We start from the raw sequence: 23,175 nt of genomic DNA, 5'->3' as shown, positions 1-23,175 counted from the left end.
CTTGTAACGGTTAACAAGAGACAGGTAAACGTGCCAAAACTCTATCACCTGATCTAAAAGTTCTTTCTTTCAGCACATTGATCGTATCTTGATTTTATTTTGTTTTGAGCAGATTTAAATTTGAACGTGCCAATTCACAAGTTTTTGACAACTTATATCTAAAGTAAGAAACTTATTGTAACAAATTTAAGGAAATGTTATTTTCTGAAAGAAAATTCTATCTAATTAATTTCAAAAGTCTACGGACAGTGTGACAAAACACTAAATAAAATTAACTGAATCCAAGTGATTCTTGCACAGCATCTTTGACAGCAAATAACAATAAATGAAAACCTTCATCTCAGTCCTTCTCATTATTAAAACAGTATGTTCTAATAATTTTTTAATGCTTGATGAAATTTATTAAAGACACCTTGACTTCAGGGTCATATAAGATTTGTATTGTTCTATGCCTAAGCAATGTAATACTTGTTTAAATATATTAAATATATAGAATTAGAACCTTGCTCAGACTGTACAGATTTTTTGGAGACCAACAAGTGTGAAAAATGAATACTTAAAGCCTTCACAATTTTTTAATCTTTTTTTAGGGAATAGCTTCAGGATATGTTGTTGAAGCACACATGATAGTCAACAGATATTGGTTCCCTGATTTTGTTTTAGGTAAAGGGCCAACACAGTCTGCTAAAATACTACTGAAAGGTTATCAAATGCGGGTATGGGCTGAAGTTGTGCAATATGTATTTTCTGATTGGGTTTGCCTACAATTTGACATGTGTAGGTAGAGACGAGGCTTTTCCAGCAGATTTATTACCTGTATTTTCATCAGGTGTATATCCTAAAAATTTTGACTTTTATGAACTTCCTGTATAAGAAATATTACCAGATGAGAACCTAGAATTATTTTGTTGAAAGTATGGTTTCTTCTTTAAAAGAATTGGTTTGTTGAAGGAAATTGTATGTGTTAAAGTAAAATCCTCCGCCAATCTAGCAGTCCTTTCTAAATTTTCAACTTGTTTTTCATCCAAGAAAGTTTTAACCACGGTGCCAACACATTTCTCAATTCCTTCATTTAATATTAACTGCCTAATTTTGTCATAACTATTACCTATCTTCTTTCATGTACACCACCTATCAAGTAACTGCTCTTTAACTCGGGCAAATTCAACATGGGTATGGTCAGACTCTTTTCCGATTGTTTTTTCATTTATACTTCAGGAACAAGCTCATATCCTGTCAAAGTTAATTTTTTAACATAATCAAAATGTTAGCTTTGCTCTACAGACAGATGTGTAAAAATTTCTCGAGCTTTGTTTTTGTAAAACAAGACTAAAATTTTCCTTAGGCCATTGAAGATTTTCTGTTATTATCTCAAATGCATGAAATACGGGTCAACTTCTTTTTCTTGAAAAGCTGGAACTGGAACATAATATATTTTGTGACATCAAAGTGAAAAGGACTTTGAGTTTTATTGCAATTGTTTTTTCTCTTTCTCTCTTTCTGCTACGTCATATAGTAACAATAACTTGACAAACAGTAAATAAAATACAGATAAACAAACCAGCAACTATACAAATAACATAATACATGTGTACTTTCATAAAGTTGAATAAAACGCCAATACCGTAAAAATGACAAAGAGCCGTATAATCCAATCTAATAAGTAAAAATAGTCCAAAGTCTGTCTAGGTCAAATTTAAATCAAGTCAAAATAAATCCCACAATATTTCACTCGGTTCAAAAGTAATCTCCAAATTTTATAATTCCTCGTTTCATAGGTAAAATTAATCTAGACTTCTATATTTAAATATTTCAAATAGTCCTATATTAATATCTATAGCATAGATTCTTAGGTTCTTTGGTTTTGTTTAAATCTTAAACATATGACTATACATTGTATCATGGAAGATTCCAGAATGTTCATGTAACACTAAGAAGAAAAAAAAAGCATTCTGGAAAAATTAAGTACAGTCTTTTCTAAAAAAAACAAAACTGACATACACTGTTTACCATTAATTATTACAGAAAACAATACCGGTATAATATTCAAGGGAACTCGATTTTAGCCGCAATTTGTAGCCTTCCTCACCATTTTTGAGAAACACTTTAACTCACTCTCGGTCTTGGGTAAACCTTCATCACTATTGTTTGCATTGTAGTCTCCTGAAGCAAGTTTAAATTGAACCTAAGTAAGCTTTTCAGTCTGCTCGTTCAGTGGCATTCCTTCATTGGTTGTATCGGCAATTTATGACTTTTTTGTGTCGGTTCGCCGTAAAACCCAACTCATTAATTCATAGCTTGTAAATCTCATGGTATTGCTAAAGTCATCTTTGCTTACAGAAAGTTTATTCTTTACCTTCCTATGCATTTCGGTATGTACTTTCACTGGGAATTCATCGGTGGCTGTAAAGCGATCACTGTCATAAAGAACGTTATTGATTGATTGAAATTTATCTCCCCTGTAACACTTTCACCGCACTCTTCCGGTGGCATTCCATCAGTGGATATCACTCTATATTATATTATGTCTAATAAAATTTATAATGCATTAATTGGTTTTCAAACGCATGTAAGCCCCGAGATAAATTTGAAAAAAGAACACGTTTGAGCTATTCAAGGCTCCTAAAGTGGTTGTACTCGAGTATTATTTACTATTACGATAACCCAATCCAGTCCGGTGGATAATAATCACTAAGTAAATACCGTTCGTCTTGCAAAGATCCAGGACGTCGATATCCATTGTAATAAACAGTCGTTCCATTCGAAAGCTAAGCACCCCACCAACCAAACGAGCCTGCAGTTACAACAACGTGATCACATTAAGTCATAAGGGCCAAATCATATCCGGGTTCTTTGAAACCGCTCAATTTGACGTCATGTTTTATGTTTTTCCTGCACCAATTAATATCATCACTTAATACAAAGAAAATAGCTTTCTTAAAATTGGCTTCACAAAAGGTAATAGCTTTGTAAATGAAATTGATAGGAGCCGCTGCAAATCCTCTTTGTTGAAAATAATCGATAGTCATATCTGTTCTCCTTACATGTATACATATATTTTTAAATCCAACCTTTTTGTGACTATCTAAAAACAGTCTAGCAGTTTGCATGTAAGTGGGTCTAACCTTTAAAATTGATCTTATAATGTCATCAATGTTTTTAAAATATTTCCAGGACTGGAAAAATCCGTGAATTGTCCTATTATTATATTTTTCGTGTGTACTGCTGTTAGAACATTCATGAAATATCCCTGGATACTGTGGTGCACATATGCTTGAATTGTTTAATCTCATCCTTATAACATTTGGCAAATCGAAATACTTTAATAAGGGGAACGAGGGCTCAACTATAGGAATAGAGTCATATTTAAAAGAGATTCCAAACAATGCAGCAACTTGAAACAATTGATTGCCTGTTCTTCCACCGGGTGAGTTTAACTTCGTGAAATGATTACATGAACTTTCTCGATAGTTCGAAACTTTCTCGCCATTTTCGACATCTTTCCTTCTGATGAAATCACTAAAAACATTTCTATCCAAAATAATCTTAAAGCAGTTTTGAACGTTTATTTTTTCGGACCTTTTATCATTATCTATCTGTTCTACATATTTCTCGTCATCATTATTCCATGTCTGAATGAGCGTAAAATACAAAACAAAGCATATTAGAGTTGAAATAAGTAAGCCTAAAAAAGTTTGATAACCACTTCCGATAGTGGCATTATTCTGTTGTATATTGAACGTTCGATTTTGAAGGACCCATTGAATTATACAAAAATATCGATATATATGTCAATCTGTTTTCAGTATTGCTCTTTTCTCTCGCACAACATCATTCTGAAAAAAAAAGAAAATAGAAAAAATATCTCAAAAATAGAAGAAAAGAAAAGAAAAAAGAGAAGAAAAACAAAACAAGACATAACAAACTAGAGCTATCACTAAAGGTGATGAATGTACCCCCCGCATGCACTGACACAGTACATTGTAATTTGACGCACACAAGATTGCATAATTATGTGGACTGTATGTATATAGACTGTATGTATACAGTATAGTAACAAAAAACAAAGTCCCATAACTATGCAGAATATTTATCTAAAAGAATGTAACATGCACCATGCACAACTAGGGTTGGTACTGATCACTTGTGTGAAGTTTTATTATATTGTGTGCAAGGGTTTGGTAGATTAGGCACGCACAAGATTGCATATGCAGACTGTATGTACATAGTATGTTAACAAGAAACAAAGTCCCATAACTGTGCAATTTTTGTCGCTGAAAGAACCTTACATGCCCCATGCACAACTGCTGTTATTACTGATCACTTTTGTGAAGTTTCATTAAATTGTGTCAAGGGGATGAGGAGAGATGGTGCGCACAAGTTGGTGTCTATGTATAAAGTATAGTAACAAAAAAAACAAAGTCCCATAACTCTGCAATTTTTTTTCTAAAAGAACCTATCATGCCCCTTTGCACAACTACTGTTGGTACTGATCACTTGTGTGAAGTTTCTTTAAATTTTGTCAAGGGGATAAGAAGAGATGGTGCGCACAAGATTGCGTCTACGGACAGACGGACAGACGGACAAATAGACAGACAGAAAACCTTAAACCAGTATACACCCCCTTACAACTTTGTTGTCAGGGGGTACAATAAAAGTGATAGTTAATACTACTATCTTAAACATTCATGAGGACGACAATATAAATGCTGCAATATGATCTTTACACAAAAACACAACGACAGCAATATTCGCTCTTTAATATTGTTTCTTATCATAGTCAACGGCCATTTGTAATCCTGCTCGAAATTAGTTGAGAAATATGACCATATATACCAGGTTATTCTTTGGCCTAAGACAAACACAATATGTATGTATCTCTTCTGGGGACCGCGATCAGATCCCGAAATGACGTCATCAATATGGCGGCCGATTACGAAAATAATACTGCTAAATTTTCTGAAAAAAAAGAGTATAATTGCTTATAATATCCATTATCACGTCATTAAGCAAGTAAGCCAATGGGACATTTCAAATATCTATATTTACATTTTCTCAGGAAACATTTTTTTCCATTTATTTTTACTGTTTAATTTGTACCCCACCCACTTAATTTACAATGTATTTTTACACGTCCCTTCTACCTCTAGATATTAACTATCTTCGACTATTCTTATGGTGTTGAATTTTTAAATAAATTAATTTCCAAAAGTTACAAGAAATATAACATATCAAAATGGAATATATTGAAATTTTACAAAAAAAGACCACTTTTTCATCTTATGGATTTGAAAAGAATAAAAAGAGCAATCTGACGCAGTGAAGTTAACGATATAGGGTTTATTTAGCATAATAAATACATTTAAAATTCGTATCTAACCTAATTAGGTCATAATACGCATAACTAGCACAAATGAATGTCTATTTCATGTATATAGTTCAATATGCCAAAACATGCTATTGACTAATAGTAGGTTTTGGCACTGCAAATTTATAAAATGCATTTCTGGTAATGCTACAACAAATTATTTGTTTGATAGCTGGAACACTGCCATCATAGCGCAATTGAAATTATTGCTAAAACATCTGCTATAAAACAATGTCACTTTCTGGCATAATCAAAGTACTTAGGCGATATTAGGATTTTTAGGTCTTCAACATGCCATTCAATGATAAATACTTTTGGTATGATTTGTTTCTTCATTTAGCAACTTATATTCGAGGCAAGAATTATCTTTCACACACATGTTCAGTAAGTCTTTGGTATTTCATATGTTTGTTTTGTTTTTTTGCATGCTGGTCTTCCTTTTAACACGTATTTATTAAGTACATATTATTAAAAAGTCAATTAATTCAAATAATTAAAAAAGGTGTGTACAAGAAATCACGCATTACGTGGCATAAACACAATTCTTTGGTAAATCTACATGTTCAGTACGAAAGAAATATATACATTTACTGTTCCACAAGTTTACAGTTCATAGGTCAATCAGACTTTCAGACTAAATCATCGCTCGAATTTTCAACCAAGTCTTATTCTGCGAGGAATTCTTTTGCGAAAGGAGTTTTTTTTTTTGTTTAGCGCCATTTTTCAACAGTAGTTCAATCATGTGAAAGCGGATAGTTAATTTTACCAGAGTTCCGGGATTGTATACCAGTAAAAACCTATGCACCACAAAAATCAGAGGTGGAGGAGAAATGATTTCAGACATAATGTCGTTTATCAAATAGTCACAGAGAACATATGCGCCGACCGAGGATCGAACTCCGCGACCCTGCGATCCGCAGAGCAACGCTGTACCTTCTGAGCGTAGCTGGCGAAATGAGTAGATGGCAACGATGTATAGTATTCATGGTTTTCAGTAGGTATAACTCCACTGTTGCAGAGCTGTTCTAGATCTTTTTTTCTATGGAGCAGATATTGGCTGCATTGATGCATATTTAGCAGGTTCTGAATCATGAATGATAAATGGCTGCCTTCGAGATCCTAGTAATATCAATTATTTTCAAATTCATGGCATACTTGAAAAAACACACTTCTTATTCCCCTTTTAGATAACGAATCCATTTCATTATGTCCCACTTAACTGTCTGTCCAGATTCTGCTTTCTTTGGTGCCTTCATTGTCACATCCTGTTACTGCCTGAAGTCTTATATACCAGTGTTTAACAGGTGGCACATGGTATGGGCTTTTTCCTAGCCATTTGCAGCGATGTTTCCTACTGTGATGGAAAATAAATCTTTTTTTTTTTCTTTTTTTTTTTTGGCAAATTGAACTGCAGTATTTCAAGAAATTTATGGTCAATAATGTTAATGTTTGGCATTGTTCTTACGCAGTGCAGCAAACACCATGCAATTATTTTGTTTCTATTTTCACCCCTGCAAGCATCAGAATAATGAATAACGTGGCTTTTGTCTGCTGGAAGTGATATAAGATGTTCCTACTTCTGATGCCCCCGCTTGGCTTCTAAATTGCTCCAAATATAGCATGTACCATAACTATCGCCAAGACTATAGAATGTCCGATTGTCGCAGCAAAGCGTCCACATGTAGTACATGTCGCTCACAAGAGAACACGGTGTATAAAGTACTGACTGCAGATCAAAGTAGGTGGTATGATCATTAGGTTCAGAACGAACTCTAGTCTTGACAGTTTCCTTTTCCAAACATACTTTCTGCTTTCTTGTTTGGTTATTTCTGTGTTTTCTCTTATTGCTCAGTCATTATTGTACCCTTTTGGATAGCATTATTGTAAGCATTGCAGGTCAGGTATAGGTCGTTTTTGGTACATGGAACGAAATGTTATAGTTCTTTCCGAAAATCGTCGCCTTATTTCCACAATTTACCAAGTGCCATTTTTGCAATTTTGGGAAATGCAAATCAAAAGTTTAAGTATCAATAACTTTGCAATTATTTGGTCAAAAAATGAAAATTTCAGAACTTTTTTAGTTTGTGTTCTTCAGACTTATTTAAAAAATTCAAAATAATTGATAAAATAGAATTTTAGAAAATTAAAAAAAAAAATTGTTTTTAAAAAGTCACATGAAAATAAATATTAAAGTATTGAATGTTAATTCCAAAATGCAACTTCGAGTTCGTTTTGGATTGAAAAGAGCTTTCAAAAATAGGCAAAGTTGCCTTGCAAACTGTCTTTTTCGATGTTTAACACTGACTAAAAAGGTTAAAATATTATTGCGGTGAATATGCACACAGATTCATATTAAAGTCTTAATGGAATCTGAAAAAGCCTTTTTCAGTAACTTTCAAGCATTACTTCGTACAAAGAACTATTGAGCAACTTTCTATAATGCAATACTCCAAAATGATATCCTTACCAAATATCTTTGTTAACATTCCAAACAACCGAAACTGAAGCAAAACTGTCACCACTGTCACCTGCTAAACTAATATTCAAGAAATAACTTCCATTTCAGCATATTTATAATGAAAATTGTAACAAAACCAAAAAGACACAGTTTACCATTATATAGACTTTAGACCTATAGATTTCACCATTACAATAATCAACTTTTAAAAACAGAATTATGTATCTTTTGATTAATTTGATAAAACATAGATAGTATGGAACTTTATAGATAGTGCAGATAACTAAAATGACAGTCCTTAACACAAATTTGCAATAACAGTATGAATACTGCATAATTTCAACGTACGACACGTTAAATTTAATAGAAATTAAAAGTTATACTTTACCCAAATTTCATACAAATACTGCATACTATATATGTAAACATAAAATCATCAGGTTTATGTACACTGACGAGATAAAGAAACGCCTCATTCAAACTCGGTATACAATTTTTCGTTAACCGTGATTCAAAATTAGAAAAGAACAATTCCATTCGCAAATTAGATGCTTTACAAGAATTTATGGTCAATAAGAAATCATTTCATTGTCGCATTATGCTTAAAACTTGAATTTTAATAGCCCGGTCGGAGAAATTGCATTACAAAAATCAGTAGCGCGTGTGGCCACCTCTGCTAGCAACCACAGCAGCAAGGCGACGCCTCATAGAGCCGCACCAGTTGCGTAACAGATACCGTGGGATTCTGGCCCACTCCTGGTGCAGCGCTGCTACCAGTTCCCGGACGTTTGCTGGCTGGGGTTGACGTTGGCGTAACCGCCGTCCGAGATAATCCCACGCGTGTTCAATCGGATTGCAGTCCGGTGAACACGCCGGCCAAGGTAAAACATTAATGTTTCTAGCCTGTAGAAAGTCCCTGGTGACGCGTGCAACGTGAGGTCGCGCGTTGTCGTGCTGATAGACTAATCCTTGACGTTGACGGAATATAGGGACAACTACATGACGTTATATCTGGTCGATGTAACGCCTGGCTGTGAGATTACCTTGGCAAACGACGAGTTGGGACTTAAACCTATGGTTGATTGCTGCCCACACCATTACTCCACCTCCACCGTAACGATTGTGCTCCAAAACGCAATTGTTTGCGTAGCGTTCATGGCGTCGTCTATAGACACGGATACGTTCGTCGGCGTTCCACAAGTTGAAACGCGACTCGTCATTGAACACTACGTTCTGCCAACGCTGGCCGCGATGGTTGCGGGCCCAAATAAGACGTTGTTGACGGTGGTGTAACGTTAGAATTAGACCGCGGTAGGGCCTACGACAGGTAATTCCGCGTTCTCTGAGTCGATTTCTCGCTGTATGTCGACTAATTGGACGTCCACGGTTTCCTACAACTATACGTGACGTAGATTGCGCCGTCACAAATCTGTCACGTAAATGACGTTGACGTATATAATTATCCTGTCGTATTGACGTTACACGCGGTCTACCTGAACGTGGTCTATCGATAGACGTTTCCGTGTCTCTAACACGTCGAATAAGACGCACAATTGTCGAACGAGAGACGTTAAAACGTCTAGCAACTTGTTCCTGCGTTCGCCCACATTCAAGCATAGCCAAAACCTGAGCCCTCTCTTCAGAATTCAGCCTCGGCATTACGAAAACTAATGTTTTTTTTTTCAGAGAATAGCTGAAAATATGGTTGTGTGTCGTATTACACATGTACATGTGCAAAAATCGTTCAATCAAACCACATGGTTTACATGCACGGACTGCACGAGGAAATCATGACCAGGTACATGAAGTGAACAAATGGCTGAATGAAATCGCGCGAGTTTTTGTTCACTGTGTTTGTCGGTCAGAGTACATGTAGATTTACTACATTTCAAAACAATTAAAAGCGTTAGGAAAAAAATAACGCCAAATTTCAATGAGGCGTTTCTTTATCTCGTCAGTATATATGAACAGTACTATGCATTAGGATTAAAATAGTACACCCTGTATACAATGTTAATATGAACACAGTATAAATGTGCGTGTCAACTTAAAACACAGGATGTTTTTATAAACACTAAACAGTTACTCCAGGACATTTTGATTACAACAGTTACTGTTTCCAGCGTCGTAAATGTTTTAAATATATATATAAGAAACGGTAAAGTATTTTAGGTGTTACGTGGACACTATCATTTTTTTTCTTTTGTATTAAAATGGCCTGGACAACAAAACTTCTTTAATATCTCGTTTATATATTATCGTTTTCAATTATGATTTTTTCAATGCAGATGTGATTATGTAATTGCTGAAAAAGTCTTTAAAAATGCCGTAGGTAACTGATAGGACATTATCTAGATAAAAGCTTATAACCAAACTGATTGTATTATTTCTACAAGCCTCTTGTTCACCCTTTGTATCAATTTTGTCCTGTAAGTATTGTTCATATTTATGTCTAATGATTTCTGTATGCTCGAAGTCATCAACCATCTCTTCAAAAATGTCACACTTGTCTTTTTGCTCGTCTGATATTGAAATGATATCTACGATATATTGTCACGTGATAATAGGTGGCGGCCTTGCCGTTGAATAAAATGTATACCAATTTTTTCTAGCGGACGTGTTGTCGAATATACATGTTCGTCTGTGCCAGGAGTTATGTCGTAATTGGTCAGGTGTATTGTGCTGGTGGTTTGTTCATACACTAAACATTAAAAATTACATGTTTAACCAAATTAAGTAACCAAACTTATATATATTTAGTTTACATCATGTATATGTAGTATACAATACAGTAGTTTACATTTAGAAAAAGTATTCTCAGTTATTATTATTACTATTATTATTACACCACATTTATATAGCACTCTTTACATAAAAAATATGTGCGTTCAAAAGTGCTTTACAAAGACATTAAAGAACACATACATACATATATATACAAGTCAATACATTGGTAACAGATTAAAAGGAATAGTAATTAAAACAAGATCATCCTTAAATTTTGCTCAACGTTATATCATATTACATACACTATTGAAGGACAGCAATCCCTTTCTCAACACGAAACAAACATGTTATTATTTTGTTATTTTTGTTTGTTTTCGGTTTAACTCATTCTGCCCTAAAGCGTTATCTCCACTTCTACTCTGCTGATATTTATCTTTCAGCCACCTAGGAGGCTGAGAAGCCAACCTACCCCCTGAATACTTGGGGATGTTTTGGAGAGATAACATTGATTTTGTAGGTTTTTTTGCTTGGGATATTGTTGTTAACTAGTGACATATGACATCAAATATGTGTTAATAGGTACATAATTTGCACTCTTTGTAAGTAAATTGAAGTAGCTACATAACAAAGTTGATTTCATGCAGCTGTGTAGTACAGTCATTTTTCTAACAAACTGTTGAAAAAAAAAGACTCAAAACAAATGACCATAATCTCTCATCAGACTTTGTTTTGGCTGAACAACATTTATAAAATACTAAATTTTATTATGCACAGATTTAAACAACAAATAAGAACAATTCTTAAAGATAATTCGATAATGGATTTTATTCAATAAAACAATTGGATGTTCAATAAGATAGACTGCTTTTACGTGTAAAATAGTGTATATTTTTTAGTGAACACAATCTCACAACATAATGTGCTTTATAAAGTATAAAAGAGACCAATTATTGAAATTGGAAAACATACTCAGAAGGTTTTCACGACCAGACAAAGAAACATTGAAAATTCTAAAGTATTATGATATTTTGATTTACAGATCTGTCAGAGGTGGTAATAATCAACTTACACGTAATTGGGATATCAATCAAGGGATTAAACTGGACAATATTAGAACATTACCTGAGGCAATTCCAACTGTAATATCAACAGATAGACCAAAGCATAAGAAAAAAATCAAGGCCAGAAAAATATAAAAAATTGTTGCATTAACCCAAGATCCTTGAAAAACAAAACGAAAGCCTTCTGTGACTTTATTATCTCGACTGATCTAGATCTTATTGCTGTGACTGAGACATGGTTAGGCACCTCCATCGATGAAGCAAGTCTAGGTGAACCGGTACCTGATGGGTACAAAATCAAGCATGTGCCACGCCCTGGTAGTAAGCGTGGAGGTGGGATGGCGCTCAATTATAGATCGGTGATAGATGTAAAAGTAGCCTCTTTAACTAGTGACAATACTTTTTCAACATTTGAACATATTGAGTGTAATGTAAGTATCAACAACTACACATTGCTCATGGCCGTTATTTACAGACCTCCTCCATCAAAGATAAATGGTCTGAATACAAATGATTTTCTGGATATCGAGTGGCCAGATTTCTTATCAAAATACGCCGCAGTTGACACGAATATCATCATAACTGGCGATCTGAATTTTCATTTAGACATTCCTTCTGATCGTGACACCATCAGATTTAACAGTGTGATACAATCTTGTGGCATGTATCAACATGTGGAAGGGCCCACCCACGTCCACGGTCATACCCTAGACGTGGTCATCACCAGAGACGTAGATAAAACAGTATCGACGGTAGTAGATTATCAGATAGATCAGTGGGTTATCAGATAGCTCTGGAAAATAGCCAAGGACAATTTCGCGGTAATGTGTAATGCACTTGCCGCGAAACACCCTCCGGTAAAGAGAACTGTGACATACAGGACACTCCGTTCGATTGACGTTGATACTTTCAAAGCTGATATTCTATCATCCGATCTTTTGAATTTGTCACAGAGTACATCAGATGCAGAAACTCTTGTCTCATTATACAACAGTGAACTTTCAGTTTTAATCGACAATCATGCGCCTTTGTGTTAAAAAACTATCACATTAAGACTATCGTGTCCCTGGTTCTCCGAGGAGCTCCACGACGCCAAACATTTGAAACGTAAACTAGAACGTAAATGGCAGACTTCAGGACTCACCGTTTACCACTTAATGTATAAGAACCAATGCGTAATCGTTAACACAATGTTAAAAAGGCAAGAATTGATTATTACTCAGAGAAAATACAATCAAGTGAACGAGACCATAAATGTTTGTTCAAAATAACGAAACATTTATTGAACGGTTCAAGTGAAGCTGCACTTCCATCAGGCAAGAACCCAGAAGTACTAGCACATGAGTTCAGCGATTTCTTCATAGATAAAATAGAAAAAAATCAGAACTAATATTGCATCCCAGGATCAGACTGAATCATTTACTCCAGAAGACGGACGCATATCACTATGTGATACCGCGCGTTTGACTAGTTTCAGTCCAGCAACAGAGGAGGAGGTGAAAGAACTTGTTCAAAAGTCAGCTAATAAGTCATGTGAATTAGACCCTCTTCCTTTATGACTCTTGAAATCTTGTATAAACGAACTTCTCCCAATTTTGACGAAAATTGTTAACATCTCTCTAGAAAGTGCAATCGTGCCAGAATAATTTAAAACATCACGAATAAGACCATTGTTAAAAAAGCCAAGTCTTGGCCCAAACACACCCATGAATTACAAATCTGCCATTCCTCTCAAAAATCCTTGAAAAAGTGGTAAACAGAAGAATTGAGGAACATCTGACGAACAATCAATTACATGAAATAAACCAGTCAGCATACAGAAAATTTCATTCAACTGAAACCGCATTGTTAAAAGTTCAGAACGACATTCTCTAATCCCTAGACAAAGGTGACGTCACAGTACTTGTGATGTTGGACCTGTCTGCTGCATTCGACACCATTGATCATAACACCCTTCTTCACAGACTCGAATTTAACTTTGGATTCGCCGATAAACCCCTTCAGTGGGTGGCATCATATCTAACAGACCGCTACCAAACAGTAGGCATCGATGGCAAACTCTCTGAACCAGTCCTTATGAAATTCAGTGTTCCTCAAGGATCTGTTCTAGGCCCGAAATTCTACACGATGTACACAAAGCTGGTCAGGTCCATCTGTAGAAACCACGGTCTAAACCACCACTTTTTTGCAGATGACTCCCAACTCTGTCTATCGTTTAAACCAGCTGACCAAGCATCAAACGCAGCCACAATCACACGAGTTGAAAAATGCATAAAAGAAATCATCTCATGGATGAATTCAAACATGTTAAAATTGAATGCAGACAAAACTGAGGTAATTCTTTTTTCGAGTCAAAAACACTCCAAACATGTTGAAAATCTAGAACTGAAAGTTGGCGAATCGAGCATAAGACCATCAAAAACTGTTCGAAACCTTGGTGCTACGCTTGATTCGAACATGCACATGGACCATCATGTTAATTCTGTGACTCGAACATGCTACGGCCAAATACGACACATTGGTCATATTCTACCATATTTGACAACTGAAGCCACAAAACTCTTATAAACCCTAGAGACCGACCACAGCTCTTTCCATACTTTGATTTTTCAAACTAAAATGATTTTTACAACTGCACCGGTTACGATAAAAAATGTAAACAAAAGACTCCGTCCATAATCTTTGAAATGTATGAATGACACTCGATCTTAGTCATAATACTGATTGACAGTGAATGCTAATGACTCCATGTGTTGCAGAAAGGTATTTAGTTTGTAACTGTAATTTCCCATCAATTGAAATCCTCTCAAAACTGGTAAAATAATTACTTATATTTGGACAAAGCTCACGGTCTTTTCCGTTCGACAGTTGCTAAAACGGAAAATATAAAAGATTCAGTGTAAGTTACATTTCACTGGTACTACCAGTTAGTAAGTTCATACTCTGAACAACATGTCAGAGAAACTTGGGCAGATTTGACCGATTATGAAGTTGGCAGCATTAGATTATATTTTTTCTTTACACGAAAATTGCCGTTAGGTAACAAAGCGAATACGCCGATAATCCGGAGTCACCGATTATTGTTCCAGTTCACGCATGTAATCCAGGCAATTAAACTGCTTAGTTATTAGCTGCTGTTGTTATAGGAAAGTGGTAGAGTGTCTGCCTTAGGTGTGAGAGGTCCTGGGTTCGAGTCCCAGTTAGAGCTTCACTATTTGCATTCTGCTAAAGCATAGTTTTGCTGTTAATAGACTGTTCCAGATGTTCTAATTTTTTTAGCTCACAGTATCATGGATCATTATTAAGCAATCGAGATCAAAGATGAATGTTAAATCAAATGCACCGAATTAGTAAATATTCACTATATTATGTCCCTTTGATGTTTATGCACTCCATGTTCGAGAAGAATTACATTTCCTTGATCACAAAATTTTCTTTAACATGACAATATTAAATGCTCATAACTCCACACTTCTGGTTAAAATTGTGTCTATATTTCTGTTTTTTGAGAAATATATGGACATTTGTCTTCATTTCAAAACTTTTTAACTTCAAACCTATGATTTGAAAAACTTAGATACTATCTCTATAAACTCGCTTGTGACCTCACGATTAGATTACTGCAATGCTCTTTTGTACGGCGTGCCAAAATCAGCAACGAGCAAACTGCAAAATGTCCAAAACACAGCTGCACGTCTTATTACGAAAACAACTCGTTTTGAACATATAACACCAATCCTTAAAGATCTTCATTGGCTTCAAATACAAGATAGAATCAAATACAAAATTCTCATTCAAACATTCAAGGCCTTGCATGGACAGTCGTCGGTGTATATGAGAGACTTACTGGAGGTGTACGTGCCAACCAGAAATCTGAGGTCAGCAAGTGCAGCAACAACCCTTGTGCCACAAAAAAGTCGACTAGTTACCTACAGGGGTAGAAGTTTCAGGGTTGCCGCTGCAAAACTATGAAACTCTCTCCCTGATAATGTCAGAAAAGATTCATCACTTAATACATTAAAAAGAGCTCTCAAAACACACCTTTTCAAAATTTTCTACAACACATAGATACCAACTGTGACTGTTTCTACCCGTAATAAATATGCCATTGTTATTTTTGTCATACAGAACTACGGCAAGTCATTCGTAGCTGACGAAGATCTCTTAACTGCACAATTCATCATGTAATTAACTAAATTGACAATTCATCTTTCATTTCATCATGTCACATTTCAAGTGTTATGATGTTCTATGTGTGTGTTTATTGCAAGACTTGAGTTTCACTTGAAGTGTGTGGTATTTCTATCTAATATAGTATATGATGGTACCGTTTACCGGGAGGTTGAACCACTATATGCAGCCCGTCTGGGCGTACCAGGTGTTTAAAGCACTTGTATTGGCAAAAGGGGTAAAACGACCTCAAGGGGAGGGGTGCGGTTATGGCTGTTTGTTACAATAAGGCGGTAAAATATTATCATTGTTAATTTATGATATTGTTGTAATGACTGATATTTTTTATTATTATGTACAACGCCATTTATAAAAAAAATGCGTTTAAATCAAATTGTTCAGTTTCAGTTTTGTGACTACATATGTCATGTTTTGTTATTTTCCTACATATCTGCGATGTGTCACGTGTTTAATTGTAAAGTGCCTTTGAACGTATATTCCATATGAAAAGGGCGCTCAACAAATCTGGTATAATAATAATAATTGTAAATAATTATTATTGTCATTTTCTAACACAGATTTTACTCTGTTATATGCATCAAGGCTATCAATACGCATCAGAATAAAGTTATTTCTCGTAAAAAATAGTGTATGTATTTAATATGAAGATGTAATAAAATGAAAATAAGTGAATATCTTAACTATTTTAGACAGAAACTATTGTCCTGAAAATGAGATTATTTTAGAATAATTTTCAGAAAACATGTACTTTATGAATTTGAATTCTGAAACAATTTTGTAGAGTTTCTAAAGTATCACACACAAGTTGTCAAAATAATTGAATTATTATTAACACTTTATTCTATAGATCAAGAGACAGTTTCGAAGTTTAACAACAAAAAAAAATAGATAAATAAATAAATAAATAGATACCCACGAAGATTATTTTACCTTTTCATACACACATCGCATAGGTAAAAATGAAAGGTCTGGTGTGCATGAGTGGAAGATGGTTTAATCATCTTACGTGTAAAAGAAAATATTCTAGTTCTTTTCTTTTCAAAGATATAATCCACATTTCTACCAGTTTTGTCCAGGTAGTGTTGTGTACATCGCCAAGACGTAAATATAGAACATCATGATGTGACAATGTTAACGCGGTATGAAAATGTAAAATAATTCTATGAGATTTTTTGTTTTTTCAATTCGGTATGATGCGTACACGTTACTTTTGTGCGGTAATTATGTACGTCTGTCTTTATTTAAGTGTATTTTTGATAACAATACCCAATTATTTACAATTCAGTTTTTTTCCGCACTCATATGTTTAGATCCGTACTTATAAAGAATATACTCAACGCCTTTTCTAGCTCCAAAGCTGGGTTTTTATTTTTATCTCTGCTAAATTTTGACAGATTTGAATGAAATTTTGGCACAATGTTTAATGATTATTTTATTGTAATAATACATAAGAACGATAATAATCAACAGTAAACTCATTTAATCGTAAAATTGTTTGATCCCGCTGAGGACATTATTTGCAGCATAGCGACCAGCGAAAAAGTTAACATTTTTTGGGTTGCGTTATGTCAACTTTCACTGCTCAATGAATCTTCTTTGGGATTTATTTATTTATTTATTCATCTATTTTCTTATTTTTTTATGTTTCGATCATATAAAGAATCATCTGTAATTTTCAGGCTTCGAGAAATCACGAATTATAACTTGAACGACGCCCGCTTTACAGCTTTCTTCAACGAAAGCATTTAATTTTTCACAACATTCGGTTTTGTTTATGTTTTAAAAATGTTACGCAACAACAAATTTGATTGGTCCAGTTTGTTAGAAAGAACTAAAAGATTTTATTTAAGACCAATGAAGTGTGACGACTGAAAACGTCACGCGGAATTCAGAGCTATTACTGTAAAGACGCATGTACGTGGCGTGCGGTTTCCAGATGTAGATAAAAAAAACCGCCTAGAAGCGGCACACGGTATACAGATAACAATCGGCCGACGCATTAATGCGTCGCGCGTGCAGAATGAGTTAACGCCATTTTCAACAGTATTTCAGATTTGATTTTATATAACATGTGTGAAAGAGATGTGTTTTCAAAGATTTTTTTTTAAATGCGGTCAGTGAGCTTGAATCTCTGATGCTTGCTGGAAGGGCATTCCAAAGCTTTGGAGCTGCATGCTTGAAACCTCTGTCACCATACTTTACTGTTCGACTAGATGCATTTCCACTACCGTCCATGAACAGGCTCAATCAAACCGAGCCTGCAACATTTTCGTTTTTGTCGTGTTGAGCGACCTGTGGAGTTTCCATTTTTTCTATTTTGTACACGTCCAGCATATTGACAATATGCCTGGGAGATTCATTGTGCGTGGTTTTGTATGTAAGTGTCAAGATTTTGAACTCAATTCAGAGCTGAACTGGAAGCCAATGCAAATCCTTCAAGACTGGTATGGTGTGATTGTATCGTGGAGTTTTGATTATGATGCGGGCCGCTGTGTTTGTACACATTGAAGTTTTTGCGGTGTGTCTTTGATTTATTCTTATATTGTTATGAACGAGATTTCATGCTTAGTTTATCCACTGAGACACAATTTGAAATCATTGAAGCTTTTAATGGAACCTCAAGGTGTCTTGATGATATTTTAAATATCGACAACCAATTTTTTTCAGTAATGGTGAAACATATTTACCCAAAAGAGTTACAGCTTAACAAGGCTAATTCTTCAGATTTAGAAGCGTCATTTTTGGATTTAACGGAGCAGCATCATACGGAGTCTATATTTCACAACTTATTCGTTTTGCAAGACCTTTCTCAAAGATAGATGATTTTAATGACAGAAATCTTCATATCACCAAGAAGTTGTTTCAACAGGGTTACCGTTATCATACGCTTTCAGTAAATTTTACTACAGACCGTCGGAACTGTTAGAAAAATACAATACGAACCTAAAACACTTTTAAAACTTGGACTTACACATCTGGAATATTATGGAGATGTTGTTTATAAAATTCGGAAAATAAAACATAGTCCTTATTTTAATCAAATATTTGTAAAATGGGTTAAAGAGTTCATCAAAAGAGGATACGATGCGAAAATCGTGAAGCACAGTGTATGTTTAGTGATTGACCCCTCTACAGTTAATCGCTACGCTTTCCAATTTGATGGTGCGATTACTAATAAAGTGTAAGACTCCATGATGCTTTTCTCCTAAATCCTATATACAATGGACGGAGGGAGTTGATTTTTGTCTTGCAGTTTTCTTAGTCGTGCCCTTAAAAGCTATGCTCTTGGTGCTCTGACTTCAGACAAGTTGTTGAGTACATTGTTGTAATTATACCTTAGATTTACCTTAATTTTATGTTTTACTTTATTAATTTGTTATTTTTGCGCTAATGTTAAAGCCTTTTTCAGCGGGGATTTTATCAGTGATTTTTTTTTTTTTTTGCGTATTTTTACTGCCAAATATCGGCACTTTCCCCTCGCCAAAAAATCGTCATTTTTTCCCCTAAAACGAGATGTTTTACCCCCTCAAATTATAAGATTTTATTTCCAAAATGTAACAGTTTATATTCGGGCGTGAGATCTGCGATATCTAACATGAAATTGGCAGAAATTACATCAAAAACTTAAAATCAAAATCGCATCAAGGTTACCGTCGCGAAAACACGTGACAAACAAAACATTGCCGATTTTCAAGAGAAATATGGACTTCTGTCGGTTTAAATATGTTCCATTATGTCAGTTAATCATTTATGGTAATGAAAAATGACAATATCTCTGCTAGTTTTTGAAAAATTGGAGATCAAAATTGCCGCGATTGTACCGATTTTCGGATAGTCAAAATTTTGGACGTTATCAAATTTCAAGGGAATGAAGTGAAAATTGATAAATACAATTATTACAAGTTGAATTGGTGTCTTGATTTATTTTATCACTCAAACATTTCACGATTTTAAATCAAGAAGTGGTTTTGAAAAAATATAATCTCTTCAAACAACATTAAGTTAGGAAATGTACAGATTTATATCACTTAGTATGGAAATTAAACATATTTCTTTTTTTCCCAATTTTGGGAATTATCGCGCTTATTTTCCCAATTCAGCGGACACAGGCATCTTTATTTTTTCCAAAATAAATCACTGTTATTTACATTGTTTTGTCTAACTTGTTGAAGGTAGGGTAAGTGCGAGGTTGGCATGCCCTAAACGCGTTTAAACCCTCAGTTTCCTTTATATAGGTTACTGACCGTTCCAAGGCGGTGCCCCTATTTTCAACTGGTTTCCTGTCGGTCTTGTATTGTCTGTTGCGTATGTTTTCTTGTTGTTGTATGCGTTTTTCCTCCTCCTTACTCCCCCTATTGCCCCCTCCTTTCCCCTTGCATTTGCGCTACTTTTTGCACCCATTCCCCTTTACTTTGAGTTAGTTTTTGTGGCTCCTCTTTATTCAGGCTGACGGAATCCTTAGGCGGTGCACAATTGTCTTTTCCTGCTTATATGGGTGCGTTTGTGTAATTGTGTTTCTAAGACGGTGCCCTACTGTTTTCAATGTTATTTAGTTGGGTGTGGTTGTGTGTTTGATTTTGGTACATGAGCGTCTGCGCTTTTGTGGTTTACGTTGTAGTGTGACTGTTATTGCACCCCATCATTTTACCACTTCCTCCCCCTCTATCTATACTTCACAAAAATTAATATGTACTTGTTAGATGTTTGAAGCAACCCGTCTGTAATATTTTTTTCCATTACAGCTTCTGTTTGTTGGCCTACTTTGCAAATGCGTGGCTCTTAGTCTGTGTTTTAGGTGCTCTGTGCTTCCGAGCAATCTACCTTTACCTATTATCTTTTGGAAATTCCATACAGCAGCGAGTTAGAGTAGTATACTATCGATGTAACCAGAGAGTTCACAAGAGACTTTGTAGCATCGGCTGTGATGTACTGCCTAATGTGGCCTATTTGCCGAAGTTGTGCATAACTAGCTCTACATAGAGAGTTAACATGTTAACATGCTGTGTTGACCATGTTTGAATCCATTCTAGCACCAAGATTCTTCACACAAATTGATGATTTAATCCGAGGGGGTTCCTACTTTCATTTCCGGGTATATCTGTGTGATTTGTGTGAAACGAAATGACCTCAGTTTTGTGAGTATTGAGCTTCAGCATGTTCTGATGCATCCAAGAGACTTTGTCTTTAAGACAGATCTCAATTCGGGATAGGGCTTCATCTTGGTAGGAAACATTTTCTTGGCTTAAACGACAAATATACTTGTGAGTCATCAGCATAAAAGTGACGATTCAGTCCGTGGCTTCTGCAGATTGAACCGACGGGTTTTGTGTACATGATACAGTTTTTCGGTCCTAGGACAGATCCTTGTGGTACACTATATTTCATGTGGACTGGAGTAGACAGTTCGCCATTTACTGAGACTGTTTGGTAGTGGTCATTCAGATAAGATGTCATCCATTCTAGTGGTTTTCAAATGATCCCGAAGTTATTTTCCAAGCGTTTTAGCAACGTTTAATGGTCGATAGTATCAAAGGCAGCTTATAAGTCAAGCATTACTAAAATTGTGATTTCGTTTTGATCCAGGGATTGAAGAATGTCATTTTGAACTTTGAGAAGTGCAGTTTCTGTCGAGTGATGCTTTCTGTATGCAGACTGGTGCTGTTCATGTAGGTTCTTTGAAGTCAGGTGGCACTCAATGCGTTTATCTTCTACTTTTTCCAGCATTTTAGAGACAAACGGTAGGTTTGATACAGGCCTGTATTTCGTTAGTTCATTGGAACCAAGGTCTGTTTTTTTCTAAACAGATCTAACATAAGACTTTTTTAATTCTTTTGGAACATAAGCAGATTCCAGTTATGTGTTGATATTTTTGTCAAAGTTGGAAGGAGCTCATCAAGGCATGTCTTAAAGAGCCAAGTTCGTATTGGGTCTAATTCACACGACTTACATGGGGATGCCTGAAAAATATTCTTCACTTCTTCTTGTGAAGCTGGAGTAAAACTGTTCAGACAGTCCTCCATTGGTGGTTGGGTTTCAGGGTCATCTGAAATGTCAGATACAGAACAGGATGCTATGTCTGTCCGTATTTCGTCTATTTAGTTTATGAAAAAGTCACTAAAGTCTTGTGCGAGTTGTTTGGAAGATGCAGCTTTTTGCAAATTGATGCCATCTGTAGCACCTAACATATGCTTTGTGATTTTGAAAAGACTCTTTGAATCATTTTAGCATGATTCTATCTTATCCGAATAGAAATGTAGTTTTGCCTTTTTTGGTAAACTATTTACTGTTGCACACTTTTCTCTGTACAGCTGGTGGTCTATTGTCAGTCTTGATTTGTGCCATTTCTGTTCCAAATAGCGCTTTAAATATTCAGCATCATGAAGTTCTTGTGTATACTAGGGACAAGGTGGTCTCTGAATGATGTTTTTTGTGCGCAATGGTGCATGTTTATCAATATTTGATGCAAGTTCGTGTGTGTATGTGTTAACTAACTCATCAACATCTGTCATTTGCATGCTTGCCTTCAAAGACTCAGATCCCCTTTGAATAAGTCAACATTAATTGCCCTAAGTTTTCGAAAGGAAACAGATTTACTCATTGGTGGAGGTATGGCAGCCTTTGCTATGAAAGTCACTGAAAAATGATCGCGAGAGACCTTACCGCTGTAGTCAGACAGACCTGGATCAGTGACCCCAATGTTTGACACGATGTCATCGTTATCTCTTGTAATGACAACATCCAGGATGTTTCCACCGACTTGAGTGGCTTCATTCACATGCTATCTCATTTCATGTGCATCCAAGATTGGCTGTGTGTCTGTCAGTCAGAATCTCAAAATGAAATTTTAAATCTCCTACAATGGTAATATGTTTGTCAGTTGTTGCAAATCTAGATAGGAAATTGTGCCATTCTAAAAAAAATCACCAATATTCTAAAAAAATTTTAGCTAAGTAAGGAGAAAAAATATAAATTTCATTCAAACAAGTGATTCAATTTAGTTATGTAGATATTCTTCAAAATGTGTTCAAGATTTTAGCTGCTACGTAAGATGGTCAAACCTCATCTTTGAGGCACCAACTACATCAATGCTATATATATATATCTGCTTTTAATGCTTTATTACTGTCGAATATAACATGTTTAATACTATAATTTCAAAATATAAGAAGATAACATAGAGTAGACCGACCTACCTGCGTCTTGTTTTAGTTCATATTACCTAATCTCAAAGTATATCTTCAGTTTACCACTAAAGAAACCAATTTTTGAACGTGCATAAATTATCAAATGAAACAATCGTTTAGTTATACACATATGCCTTTATCACTGAGTATGTCTATCAAAAATTAATATCATTATTCTCAATGTGA

At 35.2% G+C, this 23,175-nt stretch overlaps 1 long non-coding RNA gene across 1 annotated transcript; it reads right to left on the bottom strand.

Annotated features, from left to right (window-relative positions):
* Positions 1-1,432: 1,432 nt before the first annotated feature.
* Positions 1,433-23,174, bottom strand: LOC123545224 (uncharacterized). The gene is made up of 2 exons (XR_008370057.1): positions 22,999-23,174; positions 1,433-3,836 (listed from the first exon to the last, which is right to left on the bottom strand). It is a non-coding gene; the product is annotated as an uncharacterized LOC123545224 (long non-coding RNA).
* Position 23,175: the final 1 nt, after the last annotated feature.

This window comes from Mercenaria mercenaria, chromosome 3, assembly GCF_021730395.1.
Source record: "Mercenaria mercenaria strain notata chromosome 3, MADL_Memer_1, whole genome shotgun sequence".
In the NCBI taxonomy this organism is placed as follows: Eukaryota; Metazoa; Mollusca; class Bivalvia; order Venerida; family Veneridae; genus Mercenaria; species Mercenaria mercenaria.
The sequence above is the reverse complement of the archived record's forward strand: the minus strand, read 5'-3'. Positions and strand labels throughout refer to the sequence as shown.